Here is a 19,804-nt window from a genome sequence, read left to right as displayed (position 1 = left end):
AGGCCAGGGCTTGGTTACAGCCCAGCGACTGCTCTTCCTTTGTATCCTATAGCTAGGTTCTTGCTACCAGTGGCTGTCGAAGTAGCTTTTCCTTTCTTCCCTACACCTTACTCCTTTTTATCCTAAGCTTGTTAGGTAATCCCAGAGTTTAAAACCCTTGCAATTGCATGCTCCTTGTTTCAGATACTACGAATTCCTCACAGCAAAGCCTTCCTAATTATTTTGCCTACAAAAAAATCTACTTTATGCCTAATCTAACACATACAGACTTATATGGCTGAAAGTCAAGGTTTGATTAATGTTATGATAATATGCTTTGATGCTTTGACTTCTCTTCAGTTACACTTCACATACATCGGTGGGGAAAAGGCTGTAAATGAACAACCCTCTAAAAAGAGGACTGTTTGCTCCTCAGTTTCAGTCACAATGAGTAAGCTTCACAAACTGGGCTCTGCACAGCATTTGTAAGAGATCACTACAACAGTCAACCCGGAAGCCTCTGCCAGACCTCCTAAAACAGAATGCACAGCGTGTGCTGCTGCTTGTAGGAATGTGTTCTTCAGTCAGTTCAATGTGGGTTTTAAAGCTCAGGGTCTTCCCCAGGCCAAGCTGGAGCTCAGTAGCAGGGTGCTCTCCTAGCATGTACTGGGGTCAATTTTCAGCACTGCAGGGGGAACAGAGAGAGACTAATACCTAAAGAGCACCTCATAAGGGAGCATGTTTCTACTTCCAGGCATTAATTTGACGTTTGTGTGTGTATACAGTTGAATTCCAATGTCTGAGTTCCCCATGTTCCTGTTAGTCAAGAATTATCCATCAGTTCCAAAGGTAGCAGAAACCTTGGGCATCTTACCGAGTCAATTGTATGGTAGGAAACAGCTGCACCCCCGAGCTGTTTCATCTGTGATGATGCTACCTAGTTTGCAGATGGAAAAGCTGAAGCCCAGGGGAGGTAGAAAACACTCTGCAACTCTAAAGCATGGCACTATGGACATGTGATTTAGATCTTGGTCTGTTGATGCTAGAACCCATGATCTTACCTGACACACTGTACTTCTCGATTCAGTATCCAATGTGAAGTGACAGCTTTGTCTGTCAGCAAGCCCTCAGCAATCATTCTACCCCTCAGTGTGCTATGTGACACTGAATAAGGGGATCATGTGGTCCCAATTCTTTCTAAGTCCTTATGTTTGCTTCTGGAGATACAGTAATTATTCTTGCTCTAGTCATCCCTCAGTCTTGAGGGGGAGGAGGTGGGTAGCCATTCCGGCCTTTGTTATCTTTGGCTTTGACTCATTGTCTCCTGTTAGAAAACCATAATTTCCATCACTTCAGTGACCAATTATCTATAATTTTCAAACCACCAATATAATTCAAATATTTTAAATATAGCAAACTCAATACTCAACAATAATCATATAGCAGGTGCACTTACAAATTATTAAATTCATTATGTCTAAATATTCAAATGATTCTAACTATATAAAAGATTTTGACAATACAAAGGGATAATTTCAAGTATATTTTTAGAACTAAATGGCCTCTCAAAGTCATTACTAAGTAAACTTTGCTGAATTCCCTGTTAGAATATTCCAGCTAGTTGTCCAGGGCCTCTTCTACCATTTCCCCTCATTAATGCTCAGTAGCGAGAAGAGTGGACTGCTGGGAGAATCGAATGATGAAGCACAACCTTCAGAAACAGACAACTAAAGTTAAACTGTGGCAGTTGGGAAGGCAAAAGAAAGAGGCCATATCCATGTAGAAGGATCTCCCTGTAAGGAAGCAGAAGGTATAGAAATCCATGCTGCTTTAGCGGACTGGCGCTAAGTGAAGGGTAGGATAGGTTAAGATTAAGTAAATGGAATTGGTAAGCCACTCATGAGCCTAAAGCTTATCTTTATTCTCCTCTTGCCTCATTAAGTTACCTATAAAAGACGTGCCAGGATCTCACAGTGGGCCCACCTACGAGCTTCTGCCTTAAGAAAGCTGTCCTATACAAACTCCAGCTCTCCAGATGGTCTGGCCTATGCTTGGCTCTTACACGTGAGCTGCTCAGAAACACTCAGCAAAATGGAAACTCAAGTGATTCTTCAAGTCAGTTAAGTCAGTCAAGATACAAAAGGGGTACTAGCTATAAGAACGAAGATGGCGTGCGTGTTAGTTATATGCATGCAAGTCTGGATAGCCCTGAGAGTAAATGTTCTGCCATTCCCTCAAAGGCTAGGGTTGAAATGAGGTATCATTTTTTTTCTTCCCTGTATTTTTCTCCTGGTATATTCATGTCCTAGTCTATGGACCAATAGTTACTTATAGATATTCCATAACTGACTCTCAACAATGAAATAAATTCAGACCAACCTAGTTACTATGTTTATGACAAAGACTGAAGAAACAACAGTCATACGGAGATCGTACTTTGTGTCTCAGGCATTTCCAAACTCCCTATTTGTTCTTTTTCCATATGAAGTTTTTTCCTCTGGGTGCCTTTCTTCTTGCCCCATCCCCATTATTATCAGCTGGTATTTATTAAGACTATTAAGATTGTAACTGAATCATATGAACCTTGCTAGGTGGTGTACAGTTTGTGTCATATCTGGTCTTAGTTTCAGGCGTTAGTCATGGCTTAATCAGCTTGCTCTCTGGATGGATACCATGGCAGCTGTAAACTCTACTTAAACTTTTTTTTTTTTTTAATTTGGTGGCACTATCTCAGATTCTAAGCAATCCATGGTTTTTCTTACATCAGAGCTGGTTCTGAATGAAAATTCTTCAATCACAGTTCTTCTGGGTATCTTTGCTTCAGCTCCGAAGCCTTTACTCTTTGTAGCTGAAATATGAAAAGCTGTTGTGTTTTCAGTTTCCCACTCAGTGGAAACACGTGGAAGATTTGTTGTTATAACTGATCTCAGTTGGAACGTTTCATTCCTGACCTGGACTTGAAGGTTCTATTAAGCCGCAGTAGGGCACACCACCCACAGTCTGTCGTAGGGTTCCCCATAATCTTTAGTGTGTGCTGCAAACATGCACTTAAGCTTATTTAGGCCAATGTTTTCAAAATTCAAACACTGGATAGAATTACAGGCTGTGGTAGCCAAGGAAAATGATCTGAGTGGGAGAGAGGTGGATGGAGACCTGTATGAGCGAGCTGAGGATACAGAAATGAACGGGTGTGCCAGGAACGAGACTTGGCCTTTGTGCAGCCTGCCTCCTGCAATGTGGTCCCCAGACCACGAAAAAGCAACCGCTGATCCATCCACGCATGGCAGCATTGAGAGATTTTATAATTGATAAAATTGATAATTGATAGTATTATTTCATAGTGATTTACGTTAAAAATAAGAGTGTGTGTACTTGCCTAATGTGGGTTCTAAAATCTTTGGTTTCTCTTTAATTTTTGTTGAATAGCTGATGAACTAATTCTCCTGGCATATGCCTTATTCTATGTTATATTTGCTGGCTTTGCACATTTAGAAGAAAACAATTTTTTTCCTTTTTAAAATTTATATGTACATGTGATAAACTCTCAGAAGACTGAATCTCAAATACTGATGGAGAACTGATCTTTACAAAACAAAAAAGTATTTCATGCAATAAAAACAACAGGATTCCCAGGGCTGGATTATGACTTAAACATTATACTTTTCCCTAACCGTGACACTGATACATTTTAAAATTAAACCTTCTCTTTGCTTTCTTTAAAGTCATGAAGAAAAGTGGCTATATACAATTGCATGAACCTTCAGCATGTAAATGTGTGTGTTCGTATGAAATTTGTAAGTTCAGCTCCAGAAACACTTAACAATAATATAGAATTGAAAGCAGCCATGGCCTTTATAAATAAAGTGCATAAAATGTGTTAAGAAAGTCATCAGACTCAGGACATTTCTGTTTTCTTCAAAGGAGTGCCATCAGTCAAAGCACCCTGTTCAAAATGGAAACCCCAAATAAGGGCAATGCAGGAAAAAGCTCAAGGCACTGAAAACATTTGGGACAGATGATTTCAATGTCTTTCTGAACCTCTGAGAAGCATTAAGCTGAACCTCAGCCCTTTATCTTTGACAAATGCCACAGCGTGTTTCTGCTTGTTATTTTGTGGTCCTGGTGCTCTTGTCTGCTTGTTAAGTGGATCTCTGGCTTCAGCTGGGAGATGATAACTGGTAATCTCTGCTCTGTGTTTGCCTCAGCATCCAGAGCAGCGCTGTGCCGACTGTGTGACGCTGCCCAGTGCCAAGGGTAGCTGCCGGCAGCTGCCGATGGAGAACAGTCTGCGCCAACAGACCGGAAATGTTCTTTTCAGATCTTTAGACTGGAACTTGAGCTTCACTCAAAGTTTTATGTCTGCAGCCTGGTTCGCAAAATAAATTACAAAACCAATTGCTTCAGGAGCCTCCAAGCCGTGACATTAAGGTCATCATTCCTGATGAAATGTGAAGGAGCAGCCTCAGAATCGCTGTCCATCAAAGGAAGGTTGGACAAGCCTCCGGTGTGTGACAGCCTGCAGACAGACTGCTCCTTAAGTTTCATGTATAACCATGTATTCTCATGAAAGATGGGAGAGGGAATTTAAAATTTCTTAAGTTCTCACAAGTTTATCAGGAGGAATAAGATACGCTTTTTAACAGAACTGTTTATTTCCAAGGAGAAATTCAGAGTGAAAAATGCAAATGCAGTATCTTCTGTGATGCTAATCCTTATCCCGAAGTGCCTATCCTGTTCTCCAGGTGAAGAAAAGCAACCAAAAGCAGCTTCATGAAGTCAACTACTGCTCTTGCTAAAGAGCCAAGTTCTAGAGCTCAACTGAGTACAGAGCTCAACTAAGCAGCCAGGATGCTGCAGTGGCCATCGCCAGAGGAGGCTGGATGCTCATTAGACTGAATGTTTTATCTGACCCTAAAGCTCAGAGGCTCTTTGGGATGCTGTGGATGAGTGGGGATGAGTCCAGGGGACAAGAATTCCATGTTTGTAAACGTGAGTGTGGAGAGACATGCCTGGCTGCGTGACCTAAGCTGCCTACCTAGACTGCTACTCCTCGGCTTACTCACTCGTGAATCAGAAAAGATCTTTTCCTCTTGTGGTTTCTGGCAACATCTCAGGGCTGAACTGTACTCATGCTTGAAACTTTCAGACTTAAAAATAGGCAAATGAATAAATGAGTGGGCAAATGATATACTTGCCAAAAAACAAAGGCAATGAAATGGTAGCTGTAAATTGAGAAAGTGGAGGGTGTGTGTTGTTTGCTTTGATTCTTTGAACTTGTATGTTTTAAAACGTCAGGCTATGGAAAAGGACACTTGGAAAACCAAGTCCTCTACATACCATCACTTCTTTTTCTTTTTACATTTTGGGAGGCCTGTACTGAATGGAACAGCTCACCTAAGATTCAGGGATTCAGTTTCTAAGGGGGAAAATATATATATATATATATATATATATATATATATATATATACATATATATTAGAGGAAGATGGGGTTGAGTCTCCCCAACTTGATTATGTGATATCACATCAAAGGTACTCAAAAGCAAATGGTGGCAGTGATATAAGGATGGTGCCCATTATATCTCTTCACTATGGAGATGGAGGACCCTAATGCAAGAGGGCCAGAATCCTTCCACCAATGCCCAGCAGGGTTTTTTGTTGTTGTTGTTTTTTTTTTTTTTTTTTTTTTTTTTTTTTTTTTTGTGAGAGAGAGAGAGAGAGAGAGAGAGAGAGAGAGAGAGAGAGAGAGGATTTTTGACCCCACCCTCCATTGTGTATCTTTGATTCTCTCCAGAACCCCTCCCTGTGGAGCCTGGGGTTAGCTTTTGTATGACATGGGGATCTGTATTCCTCCGTGTATTTAAGCGTAAAATGTTTTCTTATGGCAGAATTTTGTTAAACGTTTTCAGCTTTGTTATCACCTTGAAAGCTCTGTTGTCTGTAGGCAGCTGATTGCTCCATTGTGTGTTGTCTGTGGTTCCTCCTCAGTGCCACCTTGGTGGCACATCCTATGAAGCAATGCAGGGTCCTGCATGACAGAGCAGGCAGCTAAGTCTTTGATTTTCGTCCAAGGAACTCCCTCTGCTTTTCTTGTGTGACAGCAGGTCAGGTAACCTAAGGAAGATCAAAACAGCATGAGCAGAGGAAAAGGACTCTTTAAAACACAGACTGAAACAAAAAAGTGGGGCAGAAAGCAACCAACAACAGAGCAGAAGGGGCCACATGGGCAGGGAAGTGGCAGGACGGGGCTGGATCTTGAAAGCCCAAAGGAAAAAAAGTAAATTCAGGAAGATCTGATCAAGAGTATGGAGTGTCAGTCACTGACAACTAGAGAGCTAATTTTCGTCTTTCAGTCATTGCTAATGTTAACAAAGAATCCAGCGACCCATCCCAGAGGAGCAGTGAGGGGAGAAGGGAGATTTGGGCAAGATGAAGGTGAAGAGTGGGATGGGTAGATGGCAGCAAGGCCAGGGGCAGGGCTTCGCAGGCTTGCCTGGGGTCTTCAGTGATTTCAGGAAGCCACGCGTACCATGCAAGGCATAGGAGCAGGTACCAAGGAAATATTCAAGTTACAGAAGAAAAAAGGCAATGGAAGTTGCTTAGAAAGTAAGATGGGAAATTCAAGATAAGCAGAAGAAAGCTTGGCCTTGGCCCGAGACTCCTCTCTTATCTGGATGGAAGGGAGGGCTTCCCTGTGGAGTGGACTCTAGGTTACCACAGGGTGGAATTATGATTCCCCTTCACTTAGTTACCCTGACTCCAAGGTGGCTCTGTGATCACAAGGCCTCACAACTCTTTGTGGTGGAGCTGACTAACAAATGACAAACACTGTCTTGTACCAGCTCCTAGCACACAGTGAACCCAGTTCAAGTCCTGACATTTCTTCTCAGTAAAAGTCACTCTGCTAGATCTAGGTCATGTTTCCAATTTGTCAAGATCTTTTTCTACTTTAAATTGAACTCACAATGTTTCACTGACCTGCCTCAGCCTAGTATCACCCACACATTAAAACATCTCCTGGCTGTCCTCACCCACAGAACCGTCTGTAGCTTTATTTTCGCCTCATCAAATGCTGCACCAATGTCCCCCCACCCCTCATAGAGACTCCAGGGAAAAGAAATTGGATGGGATGCTTTGATGCTAGCTGAGAAAGCCTTTCTTCCTGAGGAATCCTCCCAAATTGGATTAAGTGGATTCATTTGTGGCTTGTAGTGTTTACTTTTTAAGGAGGCAGGGATGTGAAAACTCTCACTCTCTCTCTGTGTTCTTTCTCACAATTGGATGGATACTGTCACTTTTCAAGGCTTGAGCATCTGGAATGCATCACAAACACGTTTCTAGGGAAAGTAAAAGTTCCAGAAAGAGCCTCATTTTCCCGTAGAACTGTGAAACTGAGTGGCCTACTTTCTTCTGTGTTGTTGTAAATTCACTGGAGTGTAATATAAGCTACATTTTGAACCACTTGGGATAGCTTATGATTGAATAATGCTTCCTGCCACACACACTTTCTCTTTATTTATCACTTACTTTTCTCTCTAATTTCAGCAGCAGCAATTTCTGACTATGAAATTACTCCGATTGTTCAACCTCTCATAACCACATTGAGTCACCAAAATCAATCTTCCTGTTGTCTTCAAAGTCAGTTTAAGAAGCAAGCAATTTATCCTCACCTTTTCCCAAGCAACCAAGAACAGGGCCTTTCTACTCCACTCTAAGCAAATCCACGCGTTTCTCTAACCACTGCCTCCGCAATCAGTGATTTGACTCAGTGGGTTTAATTGAAAGCAGGCACTCACATTCTTTAGATTATTTGTCTGTCTTCCAGGAAATCAGGGGGAGCAATAGAAGCAAGCAGTGACCTTAAATTAAGCCACGAAGGGAAAGGGAGTTTAGTGAAGGAATAAACAGAATTTTTTAAAAGTCAAGTGACACAAAGAGAAAATGTTTTGCAGTTCCACCTGGTCAGACTACACTTACTCTGATCCTCTCTCTTCCTTTCCTCCCTGTACTCAGAGCCTCTCCCGGGTGTGATTATTAGCAGTCAAATGCCAGGCTTCAGCCCAGCTTGCTTGATCTTGCTGCTTCTTTTCTGCCCCCTGAAGGTGAGCACACCTGGGGTTGCAGTTGGCAGACATGGCCTCGTGATTTCCCTGCATGTCACCAGCAGCCAGCTAGTCAGCAGAAGCCTCCTGTCTTTTCTGAGACATCTTAGATGAATTAATTCCCCTTTGAGGTAACCCCAGCCTGGCTAACTACAGAATATCCAGGTCCTGGGACGGAGAAGGTGTTGGCAAGTTTCCTGGAAAACCAGATAGGTTTTCTTCTTTGTGATCATGCTGAGCTTTCTCTTGCCCCAGGTTTAAAAGAGCAGGCCTAGTCTTTAATTTAAGTTCCTTGTTTGAAGGGCCAGGGTAGAACAAGATAATAGAGGGTTAGCCTAAGTCATTACATGTGTATACTCCACATCCAGGACAGAGGGATCTCCAGTAAATCTGCATCTTCATACCATTTCCCAAATTTAAGTAGACCACAGAGTGTCCCTTGTTGAATACCATTTACCTAGACATGTTTAGAATTCATTATTTATTTTAGTTTCATTAAAATCTCTGCAGGTTTTAAATATAATCACTTACCCTTCTCATTTAGTTTGGATTTATTTTGTTGTTGTTTCTTAAAATAGCTAAATTTCTAAGGATTTCTATCCTTTTCTGGATATTTGTAGTCTCAGAATATTCTAGGTTTTCAAGGTTCTTATAATATGTACAGGTAACTATTTCCTAGACTAACTGTACCTTTTGGTGTTATCATAGTTCAATACAGCAGAGTTTTGGACAGATAATTCTTTCTTTCAGAGATTCTTTCTTTCTCTCTCTCTCTTTCTTTCTTTCTTTCTTTCTTTCTTTCTTTCTTTCTTTCTTTCTTTCTTTCGATGGGGATTCAGTATATAGTATTAGCAGCTGGCTTGTGATTTAATGTGTATGCAGGACTGGTTTTGAACCTACAGAGATCCTCCTGCCTCTGCTTCCTGAGTGCTGGGATTAAAGGTATGTACTGCTATGCCTGGATGTTTTTGTTGATTGAAACGAGATATCACCATATAGCCCAGGCTGGCTTAGGGAAGCCTTTCTTCTGCTGCTTTCTGGATGCTGGAGTTATACGCACCGCCAACCACCAAGTGTTGGAATGGTTTAGAGTGTGCACTGGATAGTCCTATCAGTTTTCCAAAATGAATTTTCTGTGGAATGAAATTGTGCTTTAATTAATGTAATTAATAAAAATAAATGAGTCACATGAAGCCAAATATAAGAAAATCTACTTTGATCATTCCAGTTAGAGATGAGATATTCTAAAGATATCGAAAGAAACAGCCTGTTCTTTAGATTTAAAAAGAAAAAGTGCAGCTTCAAAATGACTCAGCTCTTAAGGAAATATGGCAAACCTCCCAAATATGTGTTACCAGTTCAGTTAGCATTAAATGAAATAGGGACTGCCTTTCGAAACATGTCCCTAATTTTCCTGTTGCTATAACTTCTGTTATGTAGCTCGGAAAACCTTTCAGCATTGATGTGTGCTGGCTCCGTGCCAAGGCATGCGTTCCTCGTCTCTGGGATGCGTGTGGGGGGCTGGAGGAGCACACTGGTCCGGGTGCCACTGCTGTTCTTTCCCACAGCATTTTCAAAATCCATTTTTGCATTACATATTCCAATCTAGTGAAAATTAGATCTCTTCTATTTACATTTGGCATCCACACTTGTTGGCCATGGCATGCAATGTGATTTTAAGCTGCTCATGTACATTTTAGGAGGAGATTGATTTACAGTGGTCTTTGCCTGAGACAAGCACAATTTAAATTAATTCCTATCGATCCAGAAACATTTAAGATTGGCTTTTGGAAAAATTTAAGAACAGAAGGCTTGGAATCTCTGCGAAGCATTTTGCTGAGCATCACTGTCATGCAGATAAAAGCATGGAACTATGCGAGCTCACCCTTCTTCACTCTGGACTCATTATTAGTCACTGCATACCTCCAGGGCAATTCCAGCTCCAGATGCTGTGATGTCTGCCCAGCTGCTAGAGTATATGCTATTTGCAAATAGCAACATAAATAGCATATCCAGAACATCGCTTATGCTGGGGCTTTGCCATTAAGGCTGAGATACATTTAGAGTAAGGAATCGTCCTTTGGTAAACTGTGGCTGGGAGGGAGTTGAAGGAATGGCCATAAGAATAGCAAAGCGCGATTTCTCAAGTGGGATTTGCCAGAACATTTCTGTGTTAATTCACACTGTATCACATCAATGGAATTTTCTGCAAGTGCACAGTCAGTGTGCAGTTTTTAAGAATCTGTAGTCATGTTCATGTGTATTATTTAAGACTAGACTACACCAGGTTGTTTAGCCAAGTCTTTAGCATCTGGAAGAGTACTTCTAATTGATTCAGCTGCAGGACAGCCTGTCAGAATTGCTGAGATTGGACTTAGGAAGAGCTGGAGCCCAGCAGTAGCAGTGATCATCTTGTTAACTTGGGGTAAAATCTCCTACTTTTGTTAATCACTAACTGTTTTTAGCCTCCCAGGTTATAGCATGAGAGATACTAAAGATTAGTCAAAGTGCTTCCTACATGGCCAACTTTTTCTCAGTGTTTTTCCAGACTGGCTTAACTGCTTGGTTTCTCAGCTACTTCTATTAGCACTTTTGAATGGGGCATATAAAACACAAGACACAAGATACTGACCTAGTCAGTAGGTCAGTTTTGTATTCCAGACCATTTCCTTACTCTACCTAGAGACCATGATGTCTGCCACTATGTATTTCTGAATGCTGCTTGCGTAGTTTGGAGGGTAAAAGGTTGTTTTCATTCTTTTGCATTTCAGCCTGGCAGAGGTGTTGGGTTTTGTTGTTGTCATTGTTTTGTTTTGTCCATTGCATCTTTGGCTTCCTTGGAAACCCCAGACAGGCTACTCATAACCAGAGGGGCAGTGGTACATGATTATGTACAATGACTGGAACGGATTCTCTCATCTTGGATGGTTTAAGACTGAGAAAAAAAATACCCATCTGGGCCAGATAACCCATCTTTCTAGAAAACCACTAGGCTGCCTTGCTGCTAACATAGTCACTGAGATAAGTTCCTGTTACTGAATAACTTACTCAGGAAGGCATTTGAATGCCTGTTGTATTTTTGAGTGCATGGCTTAGGGTCATTATTTTAAAGCATGAACTCTCAACAGAATTTCATGTGCATACTCTGCTTCCAGTATTCCCAGATCTCACATAAGCAAGCCTGGGCTTCAGGAAGTCCACAAGATTCTTCTTTCTCCACTGTTGTCCCCTTTGCCTGTTCCCCACCATCCCTAACACACTTCCTTTACCTCACGTTCCTCAACTCTTCCTTGAAAGCCATATTTATCAAGATGGCCACTCATTACCATAGAATTTATAACACTAGCAAGCGGGCATTCTGTTTTTCTCTTTTTTATTTTTCTGTTCTATATAATTTATTGTGATTAGACCTATCAAATGCCTTAGTTGGGCATATGTAACAAGATACAATATATCTTGTTGTTTAAACAATAGCAATATATTTATTTTTACATTTATTTTTTAATCCATTTACTTGCTTATTAATTATTTATGTGTGTGCAAAAGTGCGTGTGTGCACATGAGCACATGTGTGTACCACAGCACACATATGAAGGTCAGAGAACAATTTATGGGATTTGTCTATCTCCATTCACCATGTAGGTTTTGGGGACCAAAGAGAAGTCATACATGACCTTCCTTGCTAAGCCATCTTACCAGCCCTCAGAAATGTACTTCTTATATTTATGGAGGTTGATGATTTGATAGAAGTCATATGTGCATGGCTGGGTTGACAGTGCTCTGGGTAGTGGTAACTCATTGCTACCTGGGAGAAAGTGGATGGAGAATTGTCTTCAATTCTGACATGAGTTCCAACAATCTAGTTTCTCTTGCTTCTGTATGCTTACCATGTCAACTGAAAGGCATGTCTTTCTGAAACACCCAAAATGGACAACAGTAGCGGTCTCCAGGTCCAGTCTAATATATAGGTTATCTGTGTCAGGGTCTTTTAGGCTGGGAGGAGAAAAGGGGAATCTCCAGAAAAGTTGCAAATAATCCATCTTCTGTTGCTCTGTAAGTTTCTCATCAATGCTCAGTCTGGAAAGAAATGCCTACAGGCCATTAACATTTTAATTTTCAGCTTATGAGCAGTCGTGTTTAGGTCAAATACACTGTGGGCCATGATGAGCTGGTTGCTTTTCTTTTCTTTCTCAACTGGTATCCAGTGTTTTAAGTCAGACTGAAACTACTTTTTAATTAGTTGCTAGTGAAAACCATGCAAATTTTGAAAATGTAAGCTTATAAAATACGAAAACACTGCTGTGTGGAAGAGAGTTAAACATTTCAGTTACAGAATGTCTAAGCAATGCCACATGATGTGGCTGAACTGGGAAGAGGCAGTTGAGAGCTTTTCCTTCTGATCTCTTCTGGAGAAAGCTGTACTAGACCATCACCCTGTGCATGTAGCTTCAGTCTAAATCAGGATGTTGTGGGGGAGGCTGCTCACCCAATCTGCTAGTGTTGGCTTTCTACTGTAATCAGCAGATGCTAACACCTGGGCAGAAATGTGAGGGCTAACCTCTCATCCCAGGAGCCAGACACGCAAACAAAAGCATCATTGTATTTTCTGCTACCCATATTGCTCCCTTCTGAAGAAATTTATTTGTTATTACTGCTCTAATTAAAATAGAAGCAAAACCATTCATGGGGCTGTAGAGATGGCGCAGTGGTTAAGAGCACTTGCTGCTCCTGCAGAGGCTCTTGGCTAATTTCCCTGCACCTACATACAGTAACTCCCAGCAGTCTGTAATTTCAGTTCCAGGTGCCTTCTGCAGCCACACACACACACATACACACTGAAAACCAAAATCATACAAGCAAAAACCACCAACTTTAAAATGACCATCGTGGCAGAAAAGGAAAGGTGCAAATGTAACAAAGGTCATTGGTGCGCTCTGTACCTCCAGCTGCCTTGCCTACCCAGACTCTGAAATGTAAGGCTTGGGGTGAGCATCTTTCTTCATATGGTGTGTTTGGCACAGCTTTTATTTTTCTACTTCTCACCAGGCAGGTGCTTGACTGGCCAATGCTTGTTTCTCAGGCCATCTGTAAATTGGGTCTGTTCCTATATTTTATATCCACCAAGAGGTATTCTCTGTATTTGTTATTATACCTGCTGCTGCTGTTTTTGTTATTGTTTTGGAGTTTATCTTTTCCCTGTATCTCAAGAACAACTCAAAGAGAGGTGACTTAACTCTTGCTGACTATATGTTTACATTTCCTAATATTTTGTAATGTGATTCTATGGTAACAATTCTAGGAAAAAGAAAATGTCTTACTGCCTCTGACTTCCCTTGAGAAACTCTGGACTCACATACACTTTACATCTCATGATTATTTATCCTCCATGCCTAATTTCCACAGTGCTGTTCTGTCACACAAATCCCAAGGAATTTTCTGACACCATGAATTAATGATCAAAATTTCCATGATCTCTTCTCCTTGGTTGTGTATAAAGCCATTATCCTTGCAAAAGAAATGGCATTTTTTTTTTTCTGCTTTGGAATGGATACAGCAAACACAGAAGACTGAATTCGGGAGGTTTTCTGTGAACGAGGATCTTGAGCTGTGAAAGTTGCCAGAGCCCCAGTGTCATCTGTAGATTTGTGGCTCAAGTGGTGCTAAGCCAGCTTGCTTTTAAATAGCTATGGGTTCCTTGCACAGCAGCATCTGCCTTTCAATTGTGTTCTCTCTACATGATGCCATGGTGCTCCTTGGTGTCCTGGTACATCTCATTGTAAGACTTGTAGAAAGAGACACAGGTTAGGATGGTCAATTACATGGCTCACAAAGGCTGAAACATCTCCTGATAGCTTTGGTGAGCTTAATTGAAATGGCTTGAAAGACAGACTCATTCTTGGCTTTGGGGCATACTAACCGAATGCGGAAGCTACTTAGTGCTCTGTGTGTCCATAGAGAAACTGTGGCAGAATCAAGTGGCATATCTGAGTCAGCAAAGCTTCTTGGAAATGTAGTTATTGGAGGATGAGCAGAATCTTCCTACTTTTCTTTTTTCTTTTTCTTTTTGTAATCTTCAAACTTTTGCCTAAATAGAGTTTTCTATAGGCAACATTGGGAGGTTTAAAAAATTTTTTTTTTCTCTCATAATGGAGAAGTATCTGAAGTGGACTTCTTCCAAACAGTAGGCAGCATGTTTAAGCTTAGAAAACCTACAAACTGAAGCGGGACTTCAACCCCCGGCAGTTATGCAGAGCGAACAGATGAACAGATGTGAGTGGAAGTAGAGTACCACAGGAGGCTGAAGCAGAGTCGGCCCAGCTTTGAGTGAGTCCAACTCCTCCATCAATTCTGTCTCTGTGAGGTGGACTAAAGGCTGTGGTCTCAGACGCACCTTGCATTTCCATCTGCATGTGCACAAGAGAGGGAAGGCAGACATAGAAAGATTTCAGAGTTTACTTGAAAAGTACTGGAGGCTTCAAAACAAAATTAACCACCTTCACATTCTTTTATTTTTATTAGTTAATTCAATTTACATCTCAGTCATAGGCCCCTTTCCTCTTCTTCTGCTAGTTCTACCCTCCCTGCACACCTCCTCTACCCTGTTCCACAGAATAGGGGAGCACATCCTACCAAGACACCCCAGCTCATCTAGAACATGAGGACTGAGTTCATCTTCCTCCCCTGTGGCCTTGTAGGGCAGTCCCTTCAGGGGGAAATGATAAAAAGGAGGCAATACAGTCTGTCAGAGATATCTCTCACTCCCCTAACTAGTGGGCCCACATGAAGCCTACGATGCCCAATCAGACTTATCTTCTTGGGGTCTGTGCATTGTAGTATGTATATCCTGTGCTATCTGACTAAAATCTACTTGTAGGTGAGTATATACATGTCTGAGTATATACATGTCTTTCTGGGTCTGTGTTACCTCACTCAGGATGATCTTTTCTAGTTCTATCCATTTGCCTGAGAATTTCATGATTTCCTTGTTTTTAATGGCTGAGTAGTATTCCATTGTGTAAATGTACCACAATTTCTTTATCCAGTCTTTGGTTGAGGGACAACTAGGTCTAGTTTCTGGCTATTATGAATAAAACTGCTATGAACATAGTTGAGCAAATGTTCTTGTTGTATGGTAGAGCATCTTTCGGGTGTATGCCCAAGAGTGGAATAGCTGAGTCTTGAGGTATGGCTATTCCCAGTTCTCTGAGAAAGCGCCAGATTGATTTCCACAGCAGTTATACAAGTTTGCACTCCTACCAACAACGGAGGACTGTTCCCCTTTCTCCACATCCTTGCCATCATGCACTGTCACTTGAATTTTTGATCTTAGCCATTCTGACAGGTATAAGATGGAATCTCAAAGTAGTTTTATTTGCATTTCCCTGATGACTAAGGACGTTGAACATTTCTTTAAGTGCTTAAGCACCATTCAATATTTCTCTGTTTAGCTCTGTATCCCATTTTTTAATTGGATGGAATCAAATCGAAGACCCCAAAATAAACCCACATACCTATGCACACCTAATTTTTGACAAAGGAGCCAAAACCATACAATGGAAAAAAGAAAGCATCTTCAACAAATGGTGCTGGTCTAACTGGATGTCTGCATGTAAAAAAAAAAAAAATCCAAACAGATTGATATTTATCTCCCTGCAAAACTCAAGTCCAAGTGGACCAAAGATCTCAACATAAAACCAGATACACCAAATCTGCTAGAAGAGAAAGCAGGGAAGAGTCTTGAACTCATTGGCACAGGAGACAACTTCTTGAACAGAACACCAACAGCCCAGGCTCTCAGATCTACCATTAATAAATGTGACCTCTTGAAACTGAAAAGCTGTAAAGCAAGGGACACTGTCATAGAATGAAGCCGGGTTCCCAGCTGGTGCCAGTCTTCTGGGTGGTCTAGAAGGGTGGCCTTGCTGAAGACAGCGTGTCACCAGGGATAGGCTTTGAAGTTTTAGAGACTTCTCTCACATGCAGTTCACTCTGTGTTTCATCCTTGCATTTGAGCATGTGGGTGCTCAGCTTTCTGCTCTGGCCTCTATACCTGCTACTTGCTGCCATGCTTCTCTGCCGTGATGGACTTGTCTCTCTGGAACTATAAGCCAAAATAAACTGTTCCTCTACAAGCTGCCTTGGTCATCTTGGTGTTTTATCACAACGACAGAAAAGTGACTAGCACAGTGCCCAGAGGGTGTAAAAGAGAAATGAATTTCTCCAGTTTAATAGAAATGTGGATGTCACACTTAATTCTGCGTAGACATACTCATGCATCCCAGCCAGCTGTATAAATTAAGGGCTTTTGTACATTTGGTGCTTGATGCTTGCTGTCAAGCCATACCAAGGGTTGGTTTGACTATGTGGCAGTGGCAATGCAAAGTAGGCATTCTACTGTCTCAAGCTCGTAGCCCTTCTAAGTCAATAAATCCTAAAAGGTCAGGCATGTCACCTTCTTGGATGTTAGTGTCCATTTGTAAACACACTTATGAAGAAGGTGTCTAAGGGCAGCTTTTACTCACACTTTTCAATTTCTGCCATAGAGTTACAGTCTCAGTGAATGAAATACGATCTAAAAGAATAGCTGTGGCATTCTCTTTCAGCTAGCTGGGAGACCCATCCTGGGTCCATGCAGTCAAGGACCTATCCTGTAGTACTACCCAGCTCTTACAACCTTTCTGTCTTTGCATTACAGGTTTTTTCCTTCCGTTATCTCTTTTGCACCACATGAAAAGCAGCTAAGAGTTACCTATTTTTTCTTTAAACATAGAAGTTCATACAAACTGCGCCATTGTATAGATAGCTCAAATTTAAATGAGCCCCATGGGTCATCTGAAGTGGAAGTTTAATGACCTAGAACATGCAGCTGAGTGGTGGAAAACCATGGAACCAATGACTTGCTGCATTAAAGCATGCAGAGTGGCCTTTGTTTCCTTGTAGTGAACAAAATATAAACGTTGAGATGCTGAGGGAACTATGGAGTAGGTAGAAAGAATAATTCGAGAACACACCTTCTGATGTTCCCTCCGTCCATGAAACGTGTGAGAGTGATAAACATCAAGCTGCCTAGCTTGTGGACCTGAGATTTTAACACAGATTCTTCCCACCTGCTGAGGAGGATCCTTGCGCGCATGTGGATAAAGTTGGGGTCTTATTCCGAATTGCTGATCACAGATTCAGATGCTGCACTGTCGCGCTCGGTGGCAGCAGGACGGGGTGGGTGGCAGTGGGGGTGGCATTGATTACTCAGCTCGGAGCACTGCCTCTTCAAACTGCAGCCTCCGCATCTCATCTGAGGGCTGCACTGTCAGAGATCTTAACCCGTAAAACATCCCACAGTTTCTGTGAGAACAAGCCTTACTGTCTCAAACCTTGATTTCGATGGCCTAAGTTATATTTTAATGGCTCTTTGTATGTTTAAAGAGTGTCTGCTGAAAATAGTCACTTAAAGACAATTTGCTATTTATAGAAAAAATAACACAAGCCATTTATCATTTGTTAAAGGTAATGGCTCCCTCTAAAACATGCATAGTGCTTGCTTTTAGTCTTTTTTAAACATACGTGTTACCTAATATTTTTCTTGGGAACATTTTAACTACCCTGCAGTTGGCAAGTCACTGAGCTCTCATAATCTGTGAGTGACACATTATTTTTATTATTATTGCTATCTAAAACACAACATACAGAGAGTTAAAATCATAGTATTGACCCTTCCAGCTGCTACTGACTCTCAGCACAGAAATACATTATTAGAATATTTTTAAAGTCTATAAAGTTATAAGTTGTGCAGTGTCTATGGCTCTGGTGTTACTGTCAGAATTCACCTATAAATACCAAGACATGTGGCCCCAGAGCCTGTGCTATGAGCTCAGGTGTGGCCACTGTCACAACTGCCTGGGGAAGAGTTTACTTATGAAAGTGGATGGAATGTGGACGCTTTGCTTATGTCTCTGTGTATTGCTTGTATGAATGTGTGTGTGCATCGTTGTATGTATGTGTTCCTTTGCATTTTTGCAAAGGCATGTGTGCAATTGTGTGTAAACATGTGCTCATGCATGTGGAGGTACAAGGTTGATCTTAGAAGTCTTGTTCAATTGTCTTCCAACTTAGGTACTGAGGCATGGCCTCTCACAGAGCTCAGAGCTCTCTGTCTTGGTCAGCCGGCTTGCTTCAGAGTCACTGCCTCCCCATCTCCTTCTCCCATGGGTGCTGTGATTACAGACAGGTAGCAATGAGCAACTGGCATTCATGCTTTGAAGGCTTGAGAACCTGGCCATTCCTCTTTACTTGCTCAACTATCTCCCCAAACTCTCCTTATCCTTTCACAGTGACTGCCCACTAGATTAGGAAGTAACAATGGCCTTAGAAGAAAATGAAGTGAAATTTAAATTAGAAAAATTGAGATAGTGTTTAAGACCCTGTGGGAGGAGGGATCATACAGCAGCCCTTTGTGATCTCTGGTTTCAGACCAACCTCCAACAGGGCTGAGGGAATCAATGTGCAGCATACGCGCACACACATACACACACACACACACACACACAGCCCCCAACCACCACCACAGGGGACTTTCTTCTGGGTGCTGGTTAACAGGAGGCAGGAGAAACCACTGGATAAACCCACCACCTACAAGAATAGCTTCAGGCAACCTGCAGAGCTGTAGGTCAGGTGAGTGACCCAAGGGGAAGCCCGCTTGGCACCATCGTCCCAGTCCTGTGTTCATACACTCCTCCCTTCAAGGCAATAGTCCTGGTTCTACCATCGTTATACCTAATCTATCCAATCGTTGTTTTAGCCTGAACTCTTTGTAAGTTGTAGGGATTTGGGGAAGCCTAAATGGGGCATCAGGGGCAGCATGGTTTATTTCTGATAAAGTCCTTTGGAGTTCTGACTCCATCTTCTAGCATGGGTCCTTTACCTTGCAGTAAGTACCTCAGAAGTCCCTGCAAAGATTTTCAGAGTGCTCATTTTGTAAGCCCAGCCTGTGGCTAAATCAGTCTCGGAAGCAAGCAGTGTTTTGTGTTATTTTTGATTGCCCAGGCAACTCTAAAGTAGCAATCCAAACAGGTTTCTGGGGTCCCATGATGCATCAGCTCTAACGGAGAGCATGCTACACATTGGGTTAGAGTTTATCTTTGTCCAAAAGTCCAGGGGCTTCCAAAGGGCCAGTCTTGTGAGTGTGGATATTTGCTTAGAGCCACTGTTCCTAGCCTCATCGCACCCAAGGTGGCCAGGCCTCTGTCTACAGTTCCCTGACAGCCACAGTGGGCCACTGTCACTGAAGAGAGCATGCCTGTCCTCTTGGTCTCCCAGCCTAGAGGGTGTCTTGAGGCTCCTGAACTTATGAGTGAACTTTGTTGTTATTGATGTGATTGTCTGCATTATTTTCCCTGCTTTTATTTATGTTGTACTAAAATATGATAATGGTATTTTATTGAATATGAATCATATTCATTGAACATTTTCACCCACCCTAGCCTTCCACCTTCTCCTTCCAGCATAGCATGTGAAAACTGAGAGTCAGAAATTAGCTGGCTTTGCATATGACTGGAGGAGAAGGTGTTACAGTGTCCTGAAATAGAAAAGGAGACCCCATAGTCCCAGAAGGCACTAGCTGATGTCAAATGTCAGTGACTGAACATGGTCTCTGCTGCCCAGCAAATATGTTCTCATATGCCCACTAAGCCTCATCGGCTACTCCTGAAATATCTATTGAAAAACT

At 41.8% G+C, this 19,804-nt stretch overlaps 1 protein-coding gene across 6 annotated transcripts in view; it reads left to right on the top strand.

Annotated features, from left to right (window-relative positions):
* Macrod2 (mono-ADP ribosylhydrolase 2) overlaps positions 1-19,804 on the top strand; it is a 1,947,949-nt gene that overhangs the window by 848,210 nt on the left and 1,079,935 nt on the right. The gene's annotated exons all lie outside the window — the stretch shown is intronic.

Source organism: Meriones unguiculatus, chromosome 4, assembly GCF_030254825.1.
Source record: "Meriones unguiculatus strain TT.TT164.6M chromosome 4, Bangor_MerUng_6.1, whole genome shotgun sequence".
NCBI lineage: Eukaryota > Metazoa > Chordata > Mammalia > Rodentia > Muridae > Meriones > Meriones unguiculatus.
Note: the sequence above shows the minus strand (reverse complement) of the source record. Positions and strands in the feature narration are given on the sequence as shown.